The sequence below is a fragment of the Schistocerca cancellata genome, chromosome 5, assembly GCF_023864275.1.
Source record: "Schistocerca cancellata isolate TAMUIC-IGC-003103 chromosome 5, iqSchCanc2.1, whole genome shotgun sequence".
Taxonomy (NCBI): Eukaryota; Metazoa; Arthropoda; class Insecta; order Orthoptera; family Acrididae; genus Schistocerca; species Schistocerca cancellata.
This window is the reverse complement of record NC_064630.1, coordinates 281,604,728-281,630,509: the sequence shown is the minus strand read 5'-3', so window position 1 is coordinate 281,630,509 and position 25,782 is coordinate 281,604,728. Positions and strand designations below refer to the sequence as shown.

At 46.6% G+C, this 25,782-nt stretch overlaps 1 protein-coding gene across 1 annotated transcript in view; it reads right to left on the bottom strand.

The window, feature by feature from the left end:
* Positions 1-25,782, bottom strand: part of LOC126188497 (nephrin-like) — a 758,389-nt gene that overhangs the window by 311,437 nt on the left and 421,170 nt on the right. The window lies entirely within an intron of this gene.

Genomic DNA, 25,782 nt, shown 5'->3' with positions numbered 1-25,782 from the left:
AAGGGCCAGCGCTACCGGCTGGCCGCCGTGTCTTGCTCCGCTCTTAGGCGTCACCGGATGCTGATACGGTGAGGCAAGTGGGCAGCACACCGCTCTCCCGACCGTTGTCATTTTCGTGACCGGTGTCACTGCTTCTTAAACACTTAGTTCTTCAATTGGCCTTACAAGCGCTGAGTGCACCCTTATGCCAACAGCACTCGGTTGACACGGATGGTGACCCATCCAAGTGCTAGCCAAGCCCGACAGCTGTTATCTTCTGTGATCAGACGCGAACCGGCCTTACCACTGCGGCAAGGCCGTTGGCATGTACTACACTCATGCTCATAAATTAAGGATAATTGCAGAATGTGGGGCCACACAACGCGGCACTACACAAAATTGGCGCTAATAGCATAGGCACATAGGGAACACACACGACGCAGATCTGTAAGTTCACGGCATTGGTGATAAGTTGAGAAAACCGTACCGAAACACATGTGCTAGAAATCGCCACTGTTTCCAGCGCATGTACCTCGACATCAATATGGGCTATGATCACCATGCACACTTACACAGGCCGCACAACGGGTTGGCATACTTTGGATCAGGTGGTCGAGCAGCTGCTGGGGTATAGCCTCCCATTCTTGAACCAGTGCCTGTCGGACCTCCTGAAATGTCCTAGGGGTTTGAAGAGGTGCAGTGATACGTCGACCGAGGGCATCCAAGACGTGCTCTATGGGTTTTAGGTCTGGAGAACAGGTAGGCCACTCCATTCGCCTGGTATCTTCTGTTTCAAGGTACACCTCCACGATGGCAGCTCGGTGGGGCCATGCGTTATCATCCATCAGGAGGAAGGTGGAAGCCAGTGCATCCATGAAAACGTGGACATGCTAGTTCAAAATGACGTCCCGATACACCTGACCTGTTACAGTTCCTTTGTCAAAGACATATAGCGGTGTATGTGCAGCAATCATAATCCCACCCACACCATCGAACCACGAAATCCATACAGGTCCTTTCCCCTTTCGCGGACATTAAGGGGTTGGTATCTGGTTCCTGCTTCACGCCAGATGAAAACCCGGCGAGAATTACTGTTCAGACTATACTGGACTCCTCTGTGAACATAACCCGTGACCAATGTTCCAATAACAATGTACTGTGTTCTTGACACCAGACTTTACGGGCTCTTCTGTGACCAGGGGTCAGTGGAATGCACCTTGCAGGTCTCCAGGCGAATAAACCATGTCTGTTCAGTCGTCTGTAGACTGTGTTTCTGGAGACAACTGTTCCAGTGGCTGCGGTAAGGTCCCGAGCAAGGCAACTTGCTGTACCCGTCGCCGTCTGCGGACACTGATGGTGAGATATCGGTCTTCTTTAGGTGTTTTACACTGTGGACGTCCGATACTGAAGCGCCTGGACACATTTCCTGTCTTCTGGAATCATTGCCATAATCCTGAGATCACACTTTGTGGCACAAGGAGGGCCCTTGCTACGCCCTGCTGTGTTTGACCAGCCTCCAGTCGCCCTAGTATTCTACCCCTCATAACGTCATCAATATGTGTTCTTTAGCCAATTTCAACACACTGTCACCATTACCAAGTCTGAAAATGTCTGCACATTTATTCGCTGCACCGTACTCTGACATGCACCAGCACGCCTCTGCGTATGTAGACTGCTGCCAGCGCAACCGTGCACCGACCTCAGGTCAAATGAACCGCATGGTCATACCCCGAGGTTATGTAAACACGCAAACCGCCCACGAGAGTGTTGTTTCACCATCTATCAGCATTATTCTTAATTTATGAGCATGAGTGTAGTCCACACCATTAATGTTTTTTCCATACATGGGAGACATTTTATGGCAGGCCCGGTGTCGGCCGATTGGTTGGGCTGTTGATTCAGGAGAGGGGCCAAACGTCGTACGCGGTGGTAGCAGAGTGGGGTGAGCGGCTCTGCGCTCTGACGCCACTAATCTTTCGCCATCGACTGTCTTCAGCTGTGGTTCCGTCATGAGCTACTAGCTCTGATATGGTGCCTCTTCCTTCGGACGACACTCCATCGGACATGACACCCTGTGACTTATTCTTCTGTTCTGCAGGAATATTCAGAAATTTTCGAGGTCAAATGTTTCCTATAAATTCAAAGTAGTCTTCTATGGCAAGATCTCTGCCGGTCCATTGTTGGCGAAAGTGTGATGCACTGAAATGTGAATATGTACAAAAGAATCGTCATCACCAAATTTCATAATCACTGCTCGGATTTTTGAGAGTGATAAATCAAAATCTTGTGACGGTCCTTCTACCACATCTTATGATATTACTCTGCGTCCACGCACGCATTTCTTCAGACTTCGAAACAAAACCTAACCTCTTCGAGTGTGGTGTGTTTCGATGCGCTTAGAAGCGAAAATAATGTAGTAAATTCAACGATTTGAGACTTCTCAGAACGTGTTATCACGACGAAAAATAACTTTCTTCTTAGAAAAATGTGGACGCGTATGCGAAGACCAGAAATACATGGTAATGTAATATTGGTGAAAGTCCATAGGAACTACACCATGAAAAAATGAAATGGCAATGGTCAAGAGATCCCGTCTGGGGCCGCGCTGCGTCTATTGCTGTGTTCGCATTACGTGGCAGACAGCGTCTTCCTCATGTTAACAAATCTATGCACAACATAGGCAAGATTCTTATAAAAATTTTGAAAAGCTACTGTCCATAACAGTTGAAATATGGACATTGCAAACATCAACCTTGCACAATGCTTTAACATGGTACATTTGTCATTTAAAATTTACCGCACTCGTATTAGTAATACATCTATGACGTAAAGTGTTTTACATGTTTTCAATTGTCATTCGTTTAATTTGGGCCCTATTTCAACTTGTTAATCAACGAGTAAGTTGATCTGACGTTTTTCATGTGTATTACTTCCAGAAGAACTGAGGTCACGTCAAAATGTTGAAAATGAAAAGAAGTAATCCTTACGAATCCTCAGTAACTGAAGGTGAATTTTCCTTTCCGATCTTATGACTGTACGTTATTCCAGTTTAAGGAGCTGGAGGAAACACTTGCTGCAGGGCGACTTCAAAAATATATAGATTAAAGCTATTCTGCAGATCAAGTTTTTAATATTGACACTCTTTTATGTAACTGGACATAATGTTGAAACATTGCAAAAAAGAAAATTTCATTTATATGACTGTTTTTACTGTGTCAGATCGATGAACTTTCATCTTTCTACCGCCTCACGGGGTAGCCGTGCGGTCTGGGGCGTCTTGACACGGTTCGTGCGGCTCCACCGCATCGGAGGTTCGAGTCCTCCCTCGGGCATGGGTGTGTGGGTTGTCCTTAGCGTAAGTCAGTTTAAGTTCGATTACGTAGTGTGTAAGACTAGGGACCGATGACCTCACCATTTTGGTCCCATAGGAACTTAAAACAAATTTCCTAAATTTCATCTTCTATTCCATACCCGTGATAGCAAGCGTACCCAAAGTGTTAAAACAGAAAACAATTTCGCCAATTTTACACAATACAGTACCGCCAACATGGATCTGTACCGACAATGAAAACCAGAAAAGAGACTTCAAAGCTTTGATAATGCTTTACAGGGGTCTGTTAAGATCTGACGAAAGATAAGCAAAATTAAGAAAGTAAGAAACTACTGACCATTTGTAAGGATATGTGAGTAACACATTCCATGAAAACCTAAGAATAACACAAATGTTAAAGAACTTCTTCCAGCAGATATATAACTAATTAGCGATAGACCTATACGTCGAAGCGCTGAGAAATAAATCATTCCATTATTTCAGATTTTTGAACATTTATCTATAGCAAACCCTAAGTCGTTGGCAGCTAGGCAGAACTGTTTTTTGCACGAATCCGATTGCATAATCGATGGCCCATTAATAAGAAAAAGTAAATCTAAAGGAATACAGAGTGAATGAAAATGAAATACAGATAATGTTTTTTACGAAGTTTGCGAATGGAACATGCTTTCCTAAGGTATATTTATTGAGATGATAGAATGTCTACGTTTTGCAGACTAACTGATGATGCAGGATACAAAAATGTGTTGTAATGGTTGAAAGTAAAGTTAATGGATTCAAGAGCGCGGAATGGTGGAGAGGAAAAAATAAATCAGTCAACAGTAGAAGTCAAACAGTGGTTGTCGGTTTCGTTAACGTGTCCTCATGCCAACCTGACATATGTCTCAGCTTTGCACTTGGCCGCAATCTTCAGACGCAAAGCTGAGCTGCAGATCAACTTTGCATTTGAAGTAGGCGGGCAGTTAAAACACCGAAATGTTAGATTGATTTGTGAAACTGGCAGCAAAAGCTGACAAACCTACCATAAATTACCAAGCAGTGAAAGCCTACGCACTCTCATCTCGAAAAGGTATGTTCAGGAAAAGTGTTAGATAAATGATTTTTAAGAAATTTTCATTCTTAAAATCGTGGAAGTTCAAGGGTGAACATATCCTGACAAGCGTTAATTCATGAATATAGGGACTGTCTCAGGGCCTCTTAGCTGACAAATACGGTGACACGTCTAGAGTAGGAGCCTTTTGTCAGATAAAGACTTCTGAGAAGAGAGGGAAAATATAATGCTGCACTGTCGTGGAAGTGAAATTCTCCAACAAACTTTTCTCATTCCGAGATGATTACGAAAACTTCGCCTTAGGGGCTTCTTTTCATTGCTAGTCTCCGCTATTACGCCTGGAAACAATTTTCGCGTATTTTCTCCAATTTTCATCGTGTTTTCCTCTCTCCTTACAGCAATGTGTCCTCGTGCAACACAAATGCCTATGGACTCCAACTGAAGTCACCAAGTCATCCTCAAAGGCGTAGTTTACTTTAAGACAGAATATACGAAAAGATACTGCAACAAATAGTTTTCACAGACATAATTTCTTTGACTTGTTCCATGAATTCCTCTACTTCTTATGAGTATTTTTTATTGTCATCATTTTTGTATAAGGGCCAAATCAGCCATTTTTTTCTTCATAAAAAGTTAAAACAACAGATCCTGATAGTATGTTGGCGTCCATTGTTTGCAAAGTTTGGAGCCCTGTTGCAAATTATTGAAGCTAAATATGCAGTGACATAATCTGTGTGTGGTGAATTGCACTATTTTCCAAAACTTAAGTTTCATGTTGAGAATAGGAAACCTAAAGAAAATTACAAGAAGTCAGATTTACGTGCCGCAAATAGACATGTGATAGAAAGGTAAAAGGAATGAAATGGTCACGTGGCATTGATGGCCGGGAGACCCCATCGGGGAAGTTTTGCCATCGGGTTGCAAGTATTATTTCAGGCGACGCTACATTCGGCGACTTGATCGGCGGTGATAATGAAAGGACGATAACAACGCAACACCCAGTCCACGAGCAGAAAAAATATCCATCCCGGCTGGAAATCGGACCTTTGACCGCTGCATGGTAGGCAGACATGTTATCATATAATAAGAAGCCCGAGAGGAGGGTAGGGTAGGAGTCGCCTCCAGAGGCGCGGCCTCAATGTCCCATTCCCACCCTCCCAGTGCCAATAGAGGAAAAGGGTCTTACAGGATTAAGAGAGCTTTATTTGAACAAATTCATTTATGTGTTTATAAATGTATATATTTCATTTATTTATTTTGTTTTACTATCATTAACCGTATCCTACTACCGCCACCGGAAGCTTCCGAGACGTTTCCTCGTAAATTAATGGATTGGGGGGGGGGGGGGGGGGAAGGATTCACTTCAAACTGTTTCCTCAGAGGATCAGTCATGGCCCATGAATCGTCTTCAAGTGTGTGCCTTCTACACTACTGGCTATTAAAATTGCTACACCAAGAAGAAATACAGATGATAAAGGAGTATTCATTGCTCAAATATATTATACTAGAACTGACATGTGATTTTCACGCAGTTTGGGAGCATAGGTCCTGAGAAATCAGTACCCAGAACAACCACCTCTGGCCATAATAACGGCCTTGATACGCCTGGGCATTGAGTCAAACAGAGCTTGGATGGCGTGTACAGGTACTGCTGAACATACAGCTTCAACACGATACCACAGTTCATCAAGAGTTGTGACTGGCGTATAGTGACGAGCCAGTTGCTCGGCCACCATTGACCAAACGTTTTCAATTGGTGAGAGATCTGGAGAATGTGCTGGCCAGGGCAGCAGTCGAATATTTTCTGTATCCAGTAAGGTCCGTACAGGACCGGCAACATGCCGTCGTGCATTATCCTGCTGAAATGTAGGGTTTCGCAGGGATCGAATGAAGGGCAGAGCCACGGGTCATAACACATCTTAAATGTAACGTCCACTTTCAAAGTGCCGTCAATGGGAACAAGAGGTGACAGAGACGTGTAACCAATGGCACTCCATACCGTCACGCCGGGTGATACGCCAGTATGGCGATGACGAATACACGCTTCCAATGTCCGTTCACCGCGATGTCGCCAAACACGGATGCGACCATCATGATGCAGTAAACAGAACGTGGATTCATCCGAAAAAATGACGTTTTGCCATTCGTACACGCAGGTTCGTCGTTGTGTACACCATCGCAGGCGCTCCTGTCTGTGATGCAGCGTCAAGGGTAACCGCAGCCATGGTCTCCGAGCTGATAGTCCATGCTGCTGCAAACGTCGTCGAACTGTTCGTGCAGATGGTTGTTGTCTTGGAAACGTCCCCATCTGTTTACTCAGGGATCGAGACGTGGCAGCACGATCCGTTGCAGCCATGCGGATAAGATGCCTGTCATCTCGACTGCTAGTGATAGGAGGCCGTTGGGATCCAGCACGGCATTCCGTATTACCCTCTTGAACTCACCGATTCCATATTCTGCTAACACTCATTGGATCTCGACCAACGCGAGGAGGAATGTTGCGATACGATAAACCGAAATCGCGATAGGCTACAATCCGACCTTTATCAAAGTCGGAAACTTGATGGTACGCATTTCTCCTCCTTACAAGAGGCATCACAACAACGTTTCACCAGGCAACGCCAGTCAAGTGCTGTTTGTGTATGAGAAATCGGTTGGAAATTTTTCTCATGTCTGCACGTTGTAGGTGTCGCCACCGGCGCCAACCTTGTGTGAGTGCTCTGAAAAGCTAATTATTTGCATATCACAGCATCTTCTTCCTGTCGGTTACATTTCGCGTCTGTAGCACGCCATCTTCGTGGTGTAGCAATTTTAATGGCGAGTAGTGTAGCACTCGTTACGCCCCATTGGGCAGAAGGATCCTCGAATAATGGGCCTAAATAATTCGATAGTCGTGTTCGGAACGTCTCATGAGTCGTTTAGTCGTCAGGCGGAGCCACGAGACGAGAGAGCTCTCGGGCGATGCTTGCAAAACGTAATACAGCACCATGCCCTTCAGCCAGTTGCCAGTTTTCGGGATGGAGGTACGAAAATAAACAGAACCTGGGCGTAGGAGTTTCAAAAATGGTTCAAAATGGCTCTGAGCACTATGAGACCTAACATCTATGGTCATCAGTCCCCTAGAACTTAGAACTACTGAAACCTAACTAACCTAAGGACAGCACATAACACCCAGTCATCATGAGGCAGAGAAAATCCCTGACCCCTCCGGGAATCGAACCCGGGAACCCGGGCGTGGGAAGCGAGAACTCTACCGCATGACCACGAGCTGCGGACGTAGGAGTTTGTTCGGCATGATATATTCAGGCTGACGTCGCAACAGGAGCGCCAAAATACGTTGTGTAAGACCCCAGCAGCTGCCCGTCGCAGAATACGTGAAGCGGTGCGCGTCCGAATCGACGATTGCATATTGCGGGCGCAAAGGGTCGTCCGTAACATAGATTGAATGGAGGCGCTGGTGTGTGGCTGATTTGGCGTTCACCACGTACCACAAGGAACGAGCGTGTGTGGGCGAGTATGACGTCTTGACGGCCCGCCACACCATGGTTCACCGGATTGCCGTGTGTTGTTGTTCGACGTTGTTGCAGGGTTGTCGAGTTTGATAGATGCTGTAACAGTCACTCGTGCTCGGCGCCCTCATCGCTGGTAGATTCTCGATCATGTAGATCGGGTCGCCAGGGAATATCGGATGTGGGCGAGAGAAGGAGCTATGTGGCGCACGGCAACTGGCTAGCCACTCAGCTAAGCAAGCGGACGACAGAAAGGTAACAAAATGCAAAGAGTTATACAGTTTTTGCAGTTTTCTTGTAAAGCTACTTTAATCAGTTGTTGAAGAAGACAGTTATGGAGCCATACTCATCACTAAGTTCCTTTATTTTGATGCGGCATATGTCCCCGCAAGATATGCCTCTTGCGCATTTCTTTGTGTGTGTGTGTGTGTGTGTGTGTGTGTGTGTGTGTGTGTGTGCGTGTTCAATATCGACTCAAATTAATTTAACCACCTGTTAAACGCCTGAACCACCATCATTGCAGTGCTGATCTCTGCGAGAAGAGACGCCAGGCCACATGGAGCATGCCAACTCCAGTGCAGTGGCCAGCTGAGCTAGGTTTCCGGCCTGAGGACCCATGAGGCGAACAGCTCTATCGCAGTGGTACCACAGATTCTCGACTGGGTTTAAATCCGGTTGGTTGGTTGGTTGGTTGGTCAGGGGGATACGATAAACTCATACTGAAGCTCCTCGAACTTACTGTGCGATCTGAGTGACACGTGGCATTGTGCTGCTGTTAGATGTCATCGTACAGAGGAAAAACAAGCTGTATGTAGGGGTAGACATGGTTTCCCATGGTTCCAGAATAGCGATCATCCGGGGAATAATCTCCGACGATTGTTGCAGGGTGTTTGCTTACACAAGTTTCACGCCATACACGTCAACGACCATCTGTCCGATGGATCGTAAAATGTGATTCACCTGAAAAGGCCACCTGTCTCCAGGCAGTGGACGTATGGTTGCGGTATTGGCGTGCAAAATCCAGTCATCGTCGACGTTGAACAGGAGTCGGCGTGGGTGCATGGAAGAGGCGTCTGCTGTAGAACCTTATTCGCAGCAAAGTTCGTTAAACGATGGATGAGGAGACACTGAAGGTAGCCCATTGATTCATTTCAGCGGTCAGAAGCTTAACAGTTACACGTGTGTTCGTCCATACACATCCCTGCATGCATTGCTCAACCCTGTCATCTAAGGCTTCTGGTCAACCACAGTCTCCTTTGCTCCGGCTCTAGATAGCGCCATTCACTGACGCACGGTAATACTTTCACCACAGCAGTACAAGAACTGTTTACAAATTTAGGTGTTTCGGAAATAATGCTTTCACCTTTGGCCCGAAAGCCAACTATCATGCCCTTTTGATCACCAGTTAAATCCGTTTCCACATTGCGACTACTACTGCATTGTTTCCATATTCCCCGCAATCTACACTACTGGCCATTAATATTGCTACACCACGAAGATGACGTGCTACAGACGCGAAATTTAACCGACAGGAAGAAGATGCTGTGATATGCGAACGATTAACTTTTCAGAGCATTCACACAAGGTTGGCACCGGTGGCGACACCTACAACGTGCAACACCACGAAGATGACGTGCAACAGACGTGAAATTTAACCGACAGGAAGAAGATGCTGTGATATCCAAACTATTAGCTTTTCAGAGCATTCACACTTGGTTGGCACCAGTGGCGACACTTACAACGTGCTGACATGAGGAAAGTTTCCAACCGATCTCTCATAAACACACAGCAGTTGACCGGCGTTGCCTGCTGAAAAGTTGTTGTAATGCCTCGTGTAAGGAAGAGAAATGCGTACCATCACGTTACCGACTTTGATAAAGGTCGATTGTAGCCTATCGCGATTGCGGTTTATCGTATCGCAACATTCCTCCTCCCGTTGGTCGAGATCCAATGACTGTTAGCAGAATATGGAATCGGTGAGCTCAAGAGGGTAATACGGAACGCCGTGCTGGATCCCAACGGCCTCCTATCACTAGCAGTCGAGATGAGAGGCATCTTATCCGCATGGCTGTAACGGATCGTGCAGCCACGTCTCGATCCCTGAGTCAACAGATGGGAACATTTCAGCAGGATAATGCACGACCGCATGTTGCAGGTCCTGTACGGGCCTTTCTGGATACAGAAAATATTCGACTGCTGCCCTGGCCAGCACATTCTCCAGATCTCTCACCAATTGAAAACGTCTTGTCAATGGTGGCCGAGAAACTGGCTCGTCACAATACGCCATTCACAACTCTTAATGAACTGTGGTATCGTGTTGAAGCTGCATGTTCAGCTGTACCTGTACACGCCATCCAAGCTCTGTTTGACTCAATGACCAGGGGTATCAAGGCCGGTATTATGGCCAGAGGTGGTTGTTCTGGGTACTGATTTCTCAGGACCTATGCACCCAAATTGCCTGAAAATATAATCACATTTCAGTTCTAGTATAATACATTTGTCCAATGAATACCCGTTTATCACCTACATTCCTTCCTGGTGTAGCAATTTTAATGGCCAGTAGTGTATATATATCCTCCACTGCTAGTGCAGTCACCTACAGTCTTTAAATCGTTATTCCACGTTGACGTCGAATATAGGCGGTGGTTACATTAATGTGATTGTATCGTGTATATCTCCAGCAATAACGCGCTAGCGGTGCCTCACGCAATTTGGTACACGGAGAGTTCGCCGGTCGCCATCACTGCTTCTTGCTGCTGCTGCTGATGTTACTCTTGCGGTCACGCGTCTAACCAGATTCTAAATATGCAGCTACCAAAACTGAGTGTGAAATCTTATGTGACGTAACTGCTAAGGTCATCAGTCCCTAAGCTTACACACTACTTAACCTAAATTATCCTAAGGACAAACACACACACACTCATGCCCGAGGGAGGACTCGAACCTCCGCCGGGACCAGCTGCACAGTCTGTGACTAATCCTGCGAGCCTATGCAGCTACCGTCAGCTAAATCTATTACATGTACCATCTAATTCTCTCCTTTTGTGTACACACGCTGATATTCGTTACAACTATGCACGTTAGATACAGCCTGTATAAAACATTCAAAATTAGAAAAAAAATCATAATAGTTAAAAATTAATTATCTGGTCTTTAAACAAATGGATTAAAGCATGAATAAAGTATTTTCAGTAATAATTTGTAATATACAGTATTACAACAATAGCGTGACACACATGAGTTGGACAAAAATATGGGAACAGCAAAAGCGCAACACATTACCACGCATAATATAATGTAGGAAACATGTTGACATTGCCGGCCGCAATGGCCAAGCGGTTCTAGGCGCTACAGTCTGGAACCGCGTCACCGCTACGGTCGCAGGTTCGAGTCCTGCCTCGGGCATGGATGTGTGTGATTTCCTTAGGTTAGTTAGGTTTAAGTAGTTCTAAGTTCTAGACGACTGATGACCTCAGCAGTTAAGTCCCATAGTGCTCAGAGCCATTTGGACCACGTTGACATTAAAAACAGCTTCCAGTCGTCTCAGAATTATCAAATATGAATCCTGTACTGTTTTTAAGGGAATCCCATATCATTTTTCCTGTAAAATAGAACCAGTAACGATGATAGAGGTGTAGAGCGATCAGGCACTCTTCCCTTAAAAGTAGACAAGAATGACTCTATAGTTTTGAGATCTGGTGACTCTGGTGGCCAGGGGAGGGAGGGGAGGGGATGGGACAATTCACCTTCGTTCTCACAAAACCAGTCCTGGACGATGCGAGCTGTGTGAACAGCAGCCCTGTCGTCTTGGTACACAGCAGTTTCATTCGGGAGCAGAAACTGTACTATGGGTTGGACCTGATCAGCCTAAACAGCCGCATAATCGTTGGCGGTAAGGCATGGTACCTATGGGATGCTCAAATCAGCACTGAACCCCGTCCACGTCATACTCGTGGAACTAAAACTTTGCTAGAAGTTGGAAACAGTGTGTAACAACACTCAAAGGCTTTATGGCATCGGCACCACGTTCTCCTGTTACGGGCAGTTGCATCATTGATGAGTGGTTTTGGAATTCCACTTCACTCTTCAATTCCCAGCTTATAAAGCTTCCTTCGTTTTTTTCTGTTTTTTGTTGTTTTGTTGTGCTGACAGGCATCGAGAGTGCAGCATTCAGTTCCGCATTGACTTCTACTTATTTTTAGTTACCGTTCTCTTCAATGACCGTCCGTCACGGTCACTCAACACAGACTTCCGTCCGCGTTTTCAGTTAGCGGTTGATGTATTTCCGCTTTTCCTATATACGGTATACATTTTCGATGCGGAGCCTCTCGAAACACTAAACACTGCTGCTACCTTGGATACGGAAGCACACAGTATCCGAGCTCGAACTGTCTGCCTAATTTCGAAGTCACTGATCTCCGACGTAATGCACTCACAGCTGCACAGAAGCAAGTTATGTCCACGACTAACACATGTAACTTATTGAGGTCCTTGAACAGTTGCTGTTCATCGTCAAACACAAAAGGGCAACCTGCAGGATTGGCTAACATTTATATTTATGTACAAACACATACATTTATCGTGGCGTTACCGTATTTTTGGCAAAGCCCTTTACTTGTTTACACAAATACTGGGGATGCACATACATATGAGGCTACGAAATTACTTTTAACATTTTAAAGAACATAGTTCTCATATAAACAAAAAACAGCGGTTTGTAATTATTATAAATAAATTGGAAGCAGTCTTGATCGTTTAGCTTTTTTAATGGTGACCGGTTTCGATCATTTTATCAGATCACCTTCGAACCATGAATGTCTGCCGGAGCAGTCATGGACTGTGCGGCTGGTCCCGGCGGAGTTTCGAGTCCTCCCTCGGGCATGGGTGTGTGTGTTTGTCCTTAGGATGATTTAGGTTAAGTAGTATGTAAGCTTAGGGACTGATGACCTTAGCAGTTAAGTCCCATAAGATTTCACACACATTTGAAAATTTTTTTGATGTCTGCCGGAGGCGGTGGCGCATGGCAGTCCTCTTGCTTGTGGCTGGTGGTGCCATGTGCCACCGCCTCCGGCAGACATTCATGGACCGAAGATGATCTGATAACAGGATCGAAACCGGTCACCATTATAGAAGTTAATCGATCAAGACTGCTTCCAGTTTATTTACGAAATTACTCCTGTGTTGCAAATATCGTAAGACAGTGGTGGTTTGTCTGTGCTGTGTGGTTCTGGTGACGGTCATCACCCGTGGATCTCAGATTCCAGATCCCAGTTCTGTGCGCTACACACCTCCTGCGCAACTACTACGTGCCAGTACGGACAGCTGTTAAATGAGACTACAAACCGTATTCACGACGGTCGATCAATCACGCCCATTCATTTGGCGGGTGCGGTCTACTGTAATCTCTCAGACTACGTTTGCCGCTCGCAAACAAGGAAACACGGCGCCCTACGCTTCTCTGCAGCCCTTTATGTGCACACACGTTGAGCGGCAATTCAGCGGCTGCTGACAGCACGAGCACCTGCTATCATCCTGTAATGGTATTCGTTTTTTAGTTTCGTTTACCCATATTTGAAGTGTTATATCGTTTGATTGGAAAGTTGCCGTTTTCTTCTACCTGTTCTCTATCTGATAAGATTGTTTTGTTTCAGAAGATACACAGTGTAGTAGATAACTACGTGACGAAACCTTTTTTCTCGAAGTGCGTGGTCATCCGTAATGTTGTGCCGTTGCTGAGTTTTGTTTTACGCGCGCGTGTGTGTGTGTGTGTAAGAGAGAGAGAGAGAGAGAGAGAGAGAGAGAGAGTTCGTAGCTGGCGTGGGAGACAACCGAGGGATGACAGATACTTTCATAAAACTTAAGGTCAGTCAAGACCTAATCCGTCAATTGTTTTTCGTGTGGCACAAACGCTTCCACTAGGACCATGGACACTGTGGAAAATAGAAGTAAGCGGTTGGTCGACATTAACGAACCATCGACTAAATCGCATTAAATCAAATTGGAAAAATGTGACTCGCATAATTGAAGGCAAGTTTGACATCCCCAACACAGCATTCTTGGGCTGCCTACACGAAAATTTGTACTGCGCGAGGTTTTTCGGTTGATGCTCCTTGAGAACAAACCGATCAAGGTGGTCCACAGATTCTCGATGAGGTTTAAATCCGGGGAGTTTGGTGTCCAGGGGAGTACGATAAACTCGTGCTGGTGCTCTTCGAACCATGAATGTAGAGTGCGACCGTCTACCACTTTGCGTTGTCCTGCTGATAGGTGCTATCGTGCCGATGAAAAACAAATAGCATTTAGGGATACACATGGTCCCCCGCGAAAGATAGATATTTATGTTGATACAGTGTGCCTTCCAGAGTGACGAGACCATCCAGGGAATGCCTTCCCGGCTGGCCCCTTCTCACAATTGTTGCAGGGTGTTTTCTTTCAGACGTATTACCCCGTACACGTTAACGGTTATGAATCTGATACAGCATAAACCATTATTCATCAGAAAAGCCACCTTTCACCTCTCTGTGGACGTGCAGTTGCCGTGCTGGCGTGCAAATTTTAGCCTTCGCCACTGATGAACAGCCTACTGCAGAAAACGATACGCAGGAACGTTTGTTGAACTGTCGTTGAGGAGACATCCCGAAGTGCAGTTGCTCAAGGGTTGCACGTCTACTCGCACAAAGCGTATTTCTTCGGCCGTTGTTTAATCCTGTAATCTATGGCCTGTGGTGCACCACACTTATCTTTGCGCCGGTTTTGGATAGCGCCATTTTGTCATGCAAAGTAAACTTAAACCACGCCGGCAAGCGAACAGTTTACAAACCTAGCCGTTTCGGAAATGCTTTTACCCTTGTTTCGAAAGCCAATGCCGGCCGAATTGGCCGAGCGGTTGTAGGCGCTACAGTTTGGAATCCTTCCTCGGGCAAGGATGTGTGTGATGTCTTTAGGTTAGTTAGGTTTAAGTAGTTCTAAGTTCTAGGGGACTGATGACCTCAGAAGTTAAGTCCCATAGCGCTCAGAGCCATTTTTCGATAGCCAATAATGGTGCCCTTTTGGACGTCAGAGAAATCGCTCCGTTTCCGCATTGCGACAACGACTGCAACGTTTTCCCCTTACCCTCGAAGAGCTTTATATACCCTCCAACGCTAGTGCTGCCACCCGGCGTCTGTGAGTGGTTACTGACCGCTGACGTCGAACACAGGCGGTGGCCGCATCAATGTGACTGGACCGTTGATCTCTATACTGCCACACTAAAAATAGTGTTGTTTACTACAAACGAACGCATAATATACAGACTAGTTCACGGAAAAGTGTTCCTGGAAGAACGACTGGGCGATTTGGAACTCTACATCTACATGGATACTCTGCAGATCACATTTAACTGCCTGGCAGAGGGTTCATCGAACCACCTTAACAATTCTCAATTATTCCAATCTGGTATAGCGCGCCGAAAGAGTGAACACCTATATCTTCCCGTACGAGCTCTGATTTCCCTTATTTTATCGTGGTGATCGTTCCGCCCTATGTAGGTCGGTGTCAACAAAATATTTTCGCATTCGGAGGAGAAAGTTGGTGATTGGAATTTCGTGAGAAGTTTCCGTCGCAACAAAAACCGCCTTTCTTTTAATGATTTTCAGCCCAAATCCTGTATCATTTCTGTGACACTCTCTCCCATATTTCGCGATAGTACAAAACATGCTGCCTTTATTTGAACTTTTTCGATGTTCTCCGTCAGTCCTACCAGCGAAAAGCAGCGCGATTCGTCATGGGGACATTTAGTCAGCGCGAGAGCGTTACGGAGATGCTGAACAAGCTCCAGTGGCGGACACTTCAAGAAAGGCGTTACGCAATACGGAGAGGTTTATTATCGAAATTACGAGAGAGCACATTCCGGGAAGAGATGGGCAACATATTACTACCGCCCACATATATCTCGCGTAATGATCACAACGAAAAGATCCGAGAAATTAGAGCAAATACGGAGACTTACAAGCAGTCGTTCTTCCCACGCACAATTCGTGAATGGAACAGGGAAGGGGGGATCAGATAGTGGTACAATAAGTACCCTCCGCCACACACCGTAAGGTGGCTCGCGGAGTATAGATGTAGATGTAGATGTAAGGATCCCACACCGCGCAGCAGTATTCTAAAAGAGGTCGGACAAGCGTAGTGTAGGCAATCTCTTTAGTAGGTCTGTTACGTTTTCTGTGTGTCCTGCCAATAAAACGCAGCCTTTGGTTAGCCTTCCCCACAACATTTGCTATGTGTTCATTCCAACTTAAGTTGTTCGTAATTGTAATACCTAGGTATTTAGTTGAATTTACGGGAACTTGATGTGCAAGATGCTAGAAGCAAATAGTATGGAGGGCAGAAATATTTGGGATGAGGAAGCACTAGTGATGGACTGCAGATATACGGAAAAGCCAGTTATTTGGAAAATCGTTCTTTCCAAACGAACTATACCGGCATTTAGGAAAACCGTGGAAGACTTAAGTCGCATCTTTTGACTTTATTCCAGTCTTATTACAATATAATAGTAACACATACTATGGTTACATATGATAGCCTGTTTAATATGAACTCCTCTAGGAACACGAATGTCCTCTTCTGTTTACATGCGAACGAAGCCTGTTAGGTTTCAGTGTGACCGTTACTAACATCAACTGAAACTTCAAACAACTGTAATCATCAAATTTATTATACTTTCCACTAAATGTTTCCGAAAATGGTACCTCCCTCAGTTTCATTTATGTCAGTTAATAAGGCGTGGATGTATTGTATGTACGAATTTCGGGGAGCCTTCGGCATTCTCAGCAAAATAAAATAATGAAAATTATTTGCTGCATAGCTCACAGTCTTGTGGAAGATTTGTACCACAAAGGGGAACAGTGATATAAATCTGATATACATGACGGAGCAAATGAAATTGGTCAGCACGACTGGATACGATTGGACGGAAATGTATGCATATAACCACCCACATCCCGTGAGGCGCACACCAAGTGTATGGCCGCCACCGGTTCAGAGCGTAGTGTGGGCCGCGTCAGTGCGACTGGAGTGATGCAAAGGGGGCGGTGGTGCTCACAGCGGAGCAGCGGGTGTTCGTTGCGGAAAGTTACGTGACAACAAAGCCGTGGAAACGGCGTGGTCAGTTGTTTGTTGAGAAGTTCAATGGTGTCAAAGTGCCAGCAACGCTTAGTTCGAAAATGGCGTCAGACGGGATATGTTTTTGAACAAGTCCAAAAACATTCCGAAACGTAACCGCATACTAGAAAATGAGGCTGCTGTTCACCAGAAAACGCTTAAGAGTCCTACCAAATCATACCAACCCTTGTGGCAAGAGGCCGTCATGCCACGTCAATAATCCGGGCCAATACTCCACCTGGACCTGCACGTGCATCACTAACGAGTGTCTGTTGTTCACGCCATAAGACTAGCAGATGTTTCTTCAGCTCGTCAAGTTTTATGAGTGGCTGTTCACTGACATAACAAAGGACGGCTTGGACATGGATTTGTTCTTTGTGTCCGTTGAAGCCTAGTTTCACTTGAGTGGTTATGTCAGCTTACACAATCACATGTTTTCTGCTAGCAGAGAAGCAATATAATTTCCTCATAACACCACTGCATTATTAAAACCTTCGGATTTGGTGTGCAGCGTCTGCATGCCGCATTAACGTTGCCATCTTCTTTGATCAGGCTCTGACGTTTACCGCGTTTCATTGACAACATTTTGAAACCATCTTTGACAGCATTAACGGAGGAGGAAGACACCTACACTTACTTCCAACAGGACAGCAGGCTGAATTTTGGAGCACATTTATGCAGTCTTCACGGCTGACAGAGTTGTTAGCAGACGTCAGTCTGGTCGCTGCCAGAGATGCCCAGCCAGGTCATTTGATCTGTCTGTGTGCTATTACTTTGTGTGGCGAACCCTCTAGTCTAAGGTGTATCGCAGCAATTCTCACAGTCTTCAAGAACAGTAGAAGAACAGTTCCGATGAGACTGCAGCAATTCCAACAATTCAGCTTCGATCCGCTTTCAGCAACTTGCTGTCCAGGGCCCAAAGGTGCCAAGAGATAAATGGTGGTCATTTTCAACATCTGCTATAGCCAGGTTCGTAACGAATTTCCTTTGCTCTGTTGTGTTTCTTTGTACTCAGGAACTCTGTTCTCCTGAACACTTATATCTGCCCCACCTCGTATTTCCGTACACCGTTGTTATCAAATATGCCACTTGACTTCAAGCTTAATATATTTTCGTACTCAATTTTGAGATGACAGCACTCACTGCAGCTGCATATTTTCCAAACTAAAAAATTTACTTCGGAAAAATTGGGTTTCTCTTAATCTGAGAAAGCTTTCCAAGGTACTGCACGGCCGTATATTTGGAACAAATATTGTGTTCCAATTTAAAAGTGTTACGTTCGAAAAAATTGTGACTACAACATTTAATAGTCTATGTATTAAGATATTACTCTATTACGTAACCACAATCAGCAAATGAAATCAAATCAAAAAGAAGTTTTACCAAAAACCAGTTACAGGTGAAAAAGATTTTGAAACAGAAGTTATTGGTAACTAACTGGAATTTCCATTTCCAGGACATGGAAAATTATCAAAGCATCAAACAAACCCAGTTCATTTGCCAATATCGCCTATTCCATGGTAGAAGACGTTCTTACGTTTCAGGGTACAGGACGGTGCACGACAGACGAAGTATGGCTTAAATGTCTACCTTTACGTAACTACGAGGCTCGTTCATTATGTAATGCAACACATCCTTTTTCTGAAAATGGTTGCTTTTATTCAGGATTTCAATACATCATACTGTCCACTGCTCATGGTCTCGCGGTAGCGTTCTCTCCGAGCACGTGGTCCCGGGTTCGATTCCCGGCGGGGGACAGGGATTTTCCCTGCCTCGAGATGACTGGGTTGTTGTGTCGTCTTCATGATCATCATCATTCATCCCCATTACGGTTGGCAAATCACCTCCACTAGGACCTTGCCTAGTACGGCGGTGCGGGTCTCCCGCATCGTTCCCCTACGTTCTGTCACGGTATATGGGACTTTATCATCATCATCAATACATGATATTGGCTACAAAACTCTTTCTTTCAACACAATCTCCACTAAATGCGATGGCCTTACACTACCTTAGGGGGGCGTGTGTGCCCGCATGGTACCAGTCTACAGGCCGACGTCGGAGCCAATGTCTTGCTGCATTAGTAACCTCCCTATCATCGAAGGACTACTTGCCGAGGAGTGCCTCCTTCATTGGGCCAATGAGATGGAAGTCGGAAGATCCGAGCTGTAGAGTGTATGAGGAGCAGCAATCCAATGAAGTTTTATGAACTCCTTTCGGGTACGCAGACTTCTACGAGGCCTTGCATTGTCATGGGGAAGGAGAAGTTCGTTTGAATTTTTTTGGCGACGAACACGCTGAAGTTTCTTCAGTTTTCTGAGGGTGGTACAATACGCCACAGAATTGATCGTTGCACCACGAGTCCTCACTCATCCTTTCTGTGACCCAGAAGACCGTTTCTGGCTGAAGGTGTGGCTTCTGACTCTTTTTTTCGGAGAAGAGGTGGTGTGGCACCACTATATGGATTGCCTCTTTGTCTCCGGTTCATATTGATGAACTGTTTCACCGGCTGTAACCAAGTTCGACAAAAATGTTCACGATCAGCCTCGTAACGCCCAAGCACCTACGCACAGATAGTCCTTCCTTGCTGTTTATGATCTGCTGTTAGGCGACGAGGAGCCCAGCTCGTACACACACCTTGGGTACTCCAACTGGTGCAACACTGTGTCAGCACAACCAACAGAAGACGTCCAGTTGTGCAGTTAGTATTTGACTGTTATCCGTCGATCACCTCTAATGAGTGTCAGCACGTCCTAACATTGCAGGAGCCAAAGCTGTCTGCGGCCGGCCGGCGCGCGGGACACAGGAATGGTTTGCGCGACCTTATTGTAAAGATGACAGACGTCGCGCCCAACGACTCACTTTGCTTTTGTTCACTGCCAGCCTGCGTAGACATTCTGCAAGCGCCTATGAATATCTGCAACACTCTGTTTTTCAGCCAAAAGAAACTCAGTGACAGCTCTCTGCTCGGAACACAACACAGTTGCAGACGCCACTTTGAAGGCTACGAAAATCTCCGTCACCTGTCAGAGTTCCAGGAAACTGGAGGGGCTGAATGGGTTGGGGTTGTTTGGGGACGGAGACCAGACAGCGAGGTTCAAATGGTTCAAATGGCTCTGAGCGCTATGGGACTTAACATCTTAGGTCATCAGTCCCCTAGAACTCAGAACTACTTAAACCTAACTAACCTAAGGACATCACACACATCCATGCCCGAGGCAGGATTCGAACCTGCGACCGTAGCAGTCCCGCGGTTCCGGACTGCAGCGCTTATAACCGCACGGCCACCGCGGCCGGCGACAGCGAGGTCATCGGTCGCATCGGATTAGGGAAGGATGAGGAAGGAAGTCGGCCGTACCCTTTCAAAGGAACCATCCCGGCATTTGCCTCGACCGATTTAGGGAAATCACGGAAAATCTAAATCAGGATTGCCACACGCGGAATATAACCGTAGTCCTCCCGAATGCGAGTCCAGTGTCTAACCACTGCGCCACCTCGCTCGGTAGGAGGGGCGATATCCCTTAACAAATCCTTCATTTTTTCAAAGGAAATTATCCGAGAATAAAATGTGTTACATTTATTTATTATACGCCTCTTATACTCCTACAAAACGGGTAGAGCAAACAATAATATGTCTGGCTGATTATAGTAATTCATAATTTCCACTCAACACCTTTTGTTTCCTATAGAAGGAACAATGATAGTCCTGTTCTCGTCACCAGGGATATACTTCGCTTTGTCGAAACACTTCCACCAAGTAGCCAACTTTTTAATACTTGCAACGTTTCTAGATCTAACTAAAGCGGCAGGGGTCGTGAGAAGGACACTCGTAGGTCACTTTAAGGGGCGGGTGCAGCACAAAGCAAGGATGGTAGAGAGAGGAGGGAGAGCGGGGGTGGGGTACGCGAAGTGCTCTCGCTTGCGCCGGCCCCATCCCCTTTCCTGCTAATTATTATCACCAGCTAGCAGGGCTGGCGCCGAAGAACGCGCCTGTGTGAAGCCGGAGCGAATTTCCGTGTCAGCGTCGTCGTAATTCATTGCGGTGCCTTCTCCGTCTGTGCCACCAGGCGGCTGCCTCCGCGTGCGCCTTCCCTCCCCCCCCTCGAGCTGTGGGCCACGGCCGCGGCAAATTAACCCGCTCTTCAGAACGCAATTAACAAGGGGATGCGTGAGAGGTTCAGAGTCGTGCTGCGAGCGCGCGCGCGGGCTGACGGACGTGCGCGAGTGGCAGACAGCGCGACGCACACACTCCGACGCCGCGTCCTACTGTACTCGGCGGCAAGTGCTCGCGTGCGTCGGCGGACGTGCCCTGTGTGTGTGTGTGTGTGTGTGCGTGTGTGGCGAGCGCGTAGCGGCTCTTGCAGGCGCGCGCGGACCGTCTGTCTCTTTGAGGCAGTGCCACAGGGTTTCAAAACACGCGCGCACCAATCCCTCTGTGTCGCGTATTGTACAATGGGAAACCGCCATTCTGGACCTTAATGACCTCGGTTTGACCTCTGCCGACGCGATCCGGGCCGCATAGTCGTAATGGACGCGGGCACAGCCTGGGCAGCCGAAGCGCACGCTAATGGCTGTTACATAAAAAACTGCATAAAAGGAGCGGCGCAATCGTTAAATGAGGAGCCCGCTGCCGAGCGCACAATCCCGGCTGTCATTATTTCCAGCATTTTTTTCGGTTTGTCCGAGCTCGGGGGAAAAAAAAAATGCGCAGTGCCGCTCCCCATGCCAGAAGTTTTCCGATAAAGATAACAGAATATCCATATGCGGAGTCTCCTGGAAGCGAGTCCTATTTTTCGAGGAAACGAATACCGTATTTACGCATCTACAGCGTATGTATTTTTTTTTCCCGTACTGTCACTGGAAAAACAGCGATGCGTATGTTCACGCTTGATACACGTATGAATTATACAGAATTCAATGCAGTCTAATTAGGATATATCTCAAATACAGAGAGATATCATGAACTGGTCATCTGGTATTATTTCCGATGTCATATACTGATACGTGGTAGCGTATTCCAATGAGCTGACTAAATGAAACAGTAGTATTTCATTTTCGTACTAAATACAGTAATTTTTCTTTTTACTTTTGACAGTGGTAAAAGATTTTTAGTTCTTCTGTGCGGTACTTCCGTTTCGACAACATTCTTCAATTTGCGATCGAAGTCTCAGAAAATACACTCCTGGAAATGGAAAAAAGAACACATTGACACCGGTGTGTCAGACCCACCATACTTGCTCCGGACACTGCGAGAGGGCTGTACAAACAATGATCACACGCACGGCACAGCGGACACACCAGGAACCGCGGTGTTGGACGTCGAATGGCGCTAGCTGCGCAGCATTTGTGCACCGCCGCCGTCAGTGTCAGCCAGTTTGCCGTGGCATACGGAGCTCCATCGCAGTCTTTAACACTGGTAGCATGCCGCGACAGCGTGGACGTGAACCGTATGTGCAGTTGACGGACTTTGAGCGAGGGCGTATAGTGGGCATGCGGGAGGCCCGGTGGACGTACCGCCGAATTGCTCAACACGTGGGGCGTGAGGTCTCCACAGTACATCGATGTTGTCGCCAGTGGTCGGCGGAAGGTGCACGTGCCCGTCGACCAGGGACCGGACCGCAGCGACGCACGGATGCACGCCAAGACCGTAGGATCCTACGCAGTGCCGTAGGGGACCGTACCGCCACTTCCCAGCAAATTAGGGACACTGTTGCTCCTGGGGTATCGGCGAGGACCATTCGCAACCGTCTCGATGAAGCTGGGCTACGGTCCCGCACACCGTTAGGCCGTCTTCCGCTCACGCCCCAACATCGTGCAGCCGGCCTCCAGTGGTGTCGCGACAGGCGTGAATGGAGGGACGAATGGAGACGTGTCGTCTTCAGCGATGAGAGTCGCTTCTGCCTTGGTGCCAATGATGGTCGTATGCGTATTTGGTGCCGTGCAGGTGAGCGCCACAATCAGGACTGCATACGACCGAGGCACACAGGGCCAACACCCGGCCTCATGGTGTGGGGAGCGATCACCTACACTGGCCGTACACCACTGGTGATCGTCGAGGGGACACTGAATAGTGCACGGTACATCCAAACCGTCATCGAACCCATCGTTCTACCATTCCTAGACCGGCAAGGGAACTTGCTGTTCCAACAGGACAATGCACGTCCGCATGTATCCCGTGCCACCCAACGTGCTCTAGAAGGTGTAAGTCAACTACCCTGGCCAGCAAGATCTCCGGATCTGTCCCCCGTTGAGCATGTTTGGGACTGGATGAAGCGTCGTCTCACGCGGTCTGCACGTCCAGCACGAACGCTGGTCCAACTGAGGCGCCAGGTGGAAATGGCATGGCAAGCCGTTCCACAGGACTACATCCAGCATCTCTACGATCGTCTCCATGGGAGAATAGCAGCCTGCATTGCTGCGAAAGGTGGATATACACTGTACTAGTGCCGACATTGTGCATGCTCTGTTGCCTGTGTCTATGTGCCTGTGGTTCTGTCAGTGTGATCATGTGATGTATCTGACCCCAGGAATGTGTCAATAAAGTTTCCCCTTCCTGGGACAATGAATTCACGGTGTTCTTATTTCAATTTCCAGGAGTGTATATTAACAACGAACGTAGGCGCATGACCAGCGACAGCGGTACTAATTGTAAACCTATATTCAAATTCTAGCCAGAAGAAGTTCAGCAACGTATTACTCTACTTGTCTCTCATACCAACTTGGAGACCCAGATAACAAAGAGGATAAAAAGTAAAGGCATTCCATGTTCCTCAAGTGACAGGTAAACACTGACGACAAATTTCGACTGCATATCACTTTCTGGCGTCTGGTCGCTGTATTGCAGTACTTCAACTTCTGTATTTATGGTACGAGAGGGCTCGTCTTAAGTCCGCTCAAACAGAAATGTCTTTGATATATAAATCACAGCTCTTTCATTCTCATAAACACTCCACAGATACTCGATGTGTTCTCCTCACTGCGATACTTTCCAGGCTGAAAAGAAGCGTCCGCTCACCGTGGTATCTCCAAGCTACCGTCTCACTATGGACAAAGTTACTGAACGCTGTAGGTATCCGCACACAAACATACTAACGAAGTTGCTGACAGACAGCAGTTCGTATAGGACAGGGTGCAGGGTGACTGGTCCAGTTACAAGATGCTACCCTGGATGACACTAGGAGTGGAGGGACTGAGAGAAATTAACAGTCATTGAGAAAATGTTATTGCAACTGTAACTTAAATGCAATGTAAACAGAGACACAGTGATGTACATGTACCGACAAACAAATGATTACTATTCCAGAAAAACCGAATGATGTTTTTCGAGAGTAAGTGCTTCACAAATTGAGCAAGTCAATGCGTATGTCGATCTCTGGCCCTTATGCAAGCAGTTATTCGGCTTACCATTGATTGACAAAGTTATTGGATGCCCTCCTGGGGGATATCGTACCAAATTCTGTCCAATTGGCGCGTAAGATCCTAAGAATCCCGAGGTACTTGGAGGGACCTGATCATATTGCTCCGAAACTTCTGAACTGTGGGGAGGTACGGCGACCTTGCTAGCCAAGGCAGGCTTTGGCAAGCGCGAAGACAAGAATTAGAAACTCTCACCCAGTGCGGACTGGCATTATTTTGCTGAAACGTAAGTCCATGATGACTTGCCATAAAGGGCAACAAAAAGAGGCGTAGAATATCGCCGACGTACCGTTGTGCTGTTACGTTTCACGGATGACAACCAAAGGGGTCCTGCTGTGAAAGAAAATGGCACACCACAGCATCACTGCTCGTTGTCGGGCCGTATGGCTGGTGCCAGTCGCGTTGGTATCTCACCGCTATCTGTGGTGTCTCCAGACATGACCTTACTGATCATCTAATTATAGATTATTTCAAAGGCGAAATAAAAGGGGCACCGTATAATTTAAACTTGGTTACCAGAGGATATTGATGGAGTAAGGACCATCATAAATGGGAATGCTACATCACAAATCACAGATTTAAACACTTCATGGGGACAGCGCAATGAATGCTTAACACAAAGCGAAGACGACTTCTTAACCTTACATAACTGGGCTACCATTGTTGTTGTCCGCCTCCTCAGCAGAGTGGTCAGCGCTATTGACTGCCATGAGGGGGACCCGGGTTCGATTCCCGATATTGTCTGGGACTTTTCCTTGATGGGAAGACTGGCCTCGTGAGGCCTACTGAAGAGCTGCTGGACCGATTAGTAGCGGTTACAAGGTCAACAAACCCTACAGCGACTGGGAGAGCAGTGTGCTGACTACAAGCCTCTCCATACCCCATCCGATGACGCCACTGAAAAAGGACGACACAACGCGCGGTCCCGTCAGTGCCAGATCATTCTTGCTATATGGGGGTCAAAAGTGGGTTGTATCAACGGGTCAAAGTAAATGATAAGAGTCGAACCAAATGTAACTCCGATACGTAGAGGATTATTCACTGCTTGATCACGAAAGAGGTGAGGACACGCAAAAATATGTGGGAATTTGAGGGTTCTTCGATAAAATAGTGAATTGGAGGAGATACTGACTACTGCGCTAGCAGCGTACGCCAGTATCTATGACTAATAAAACAACTAGCAATGCAAACCATTAAGTCTATGTACATAGGAATGCCGCTGGTAAAGTGACAGAACCCATTTTGGAGACAGGAAGTTAACTCGTACGCAGCATGCATTGACTATGTAAACAGTCGGCTCTCGCTGTTCAATATACGCTGAAATCCAATTGGCATTTCTAAACTAGAGTCGTCAGAAA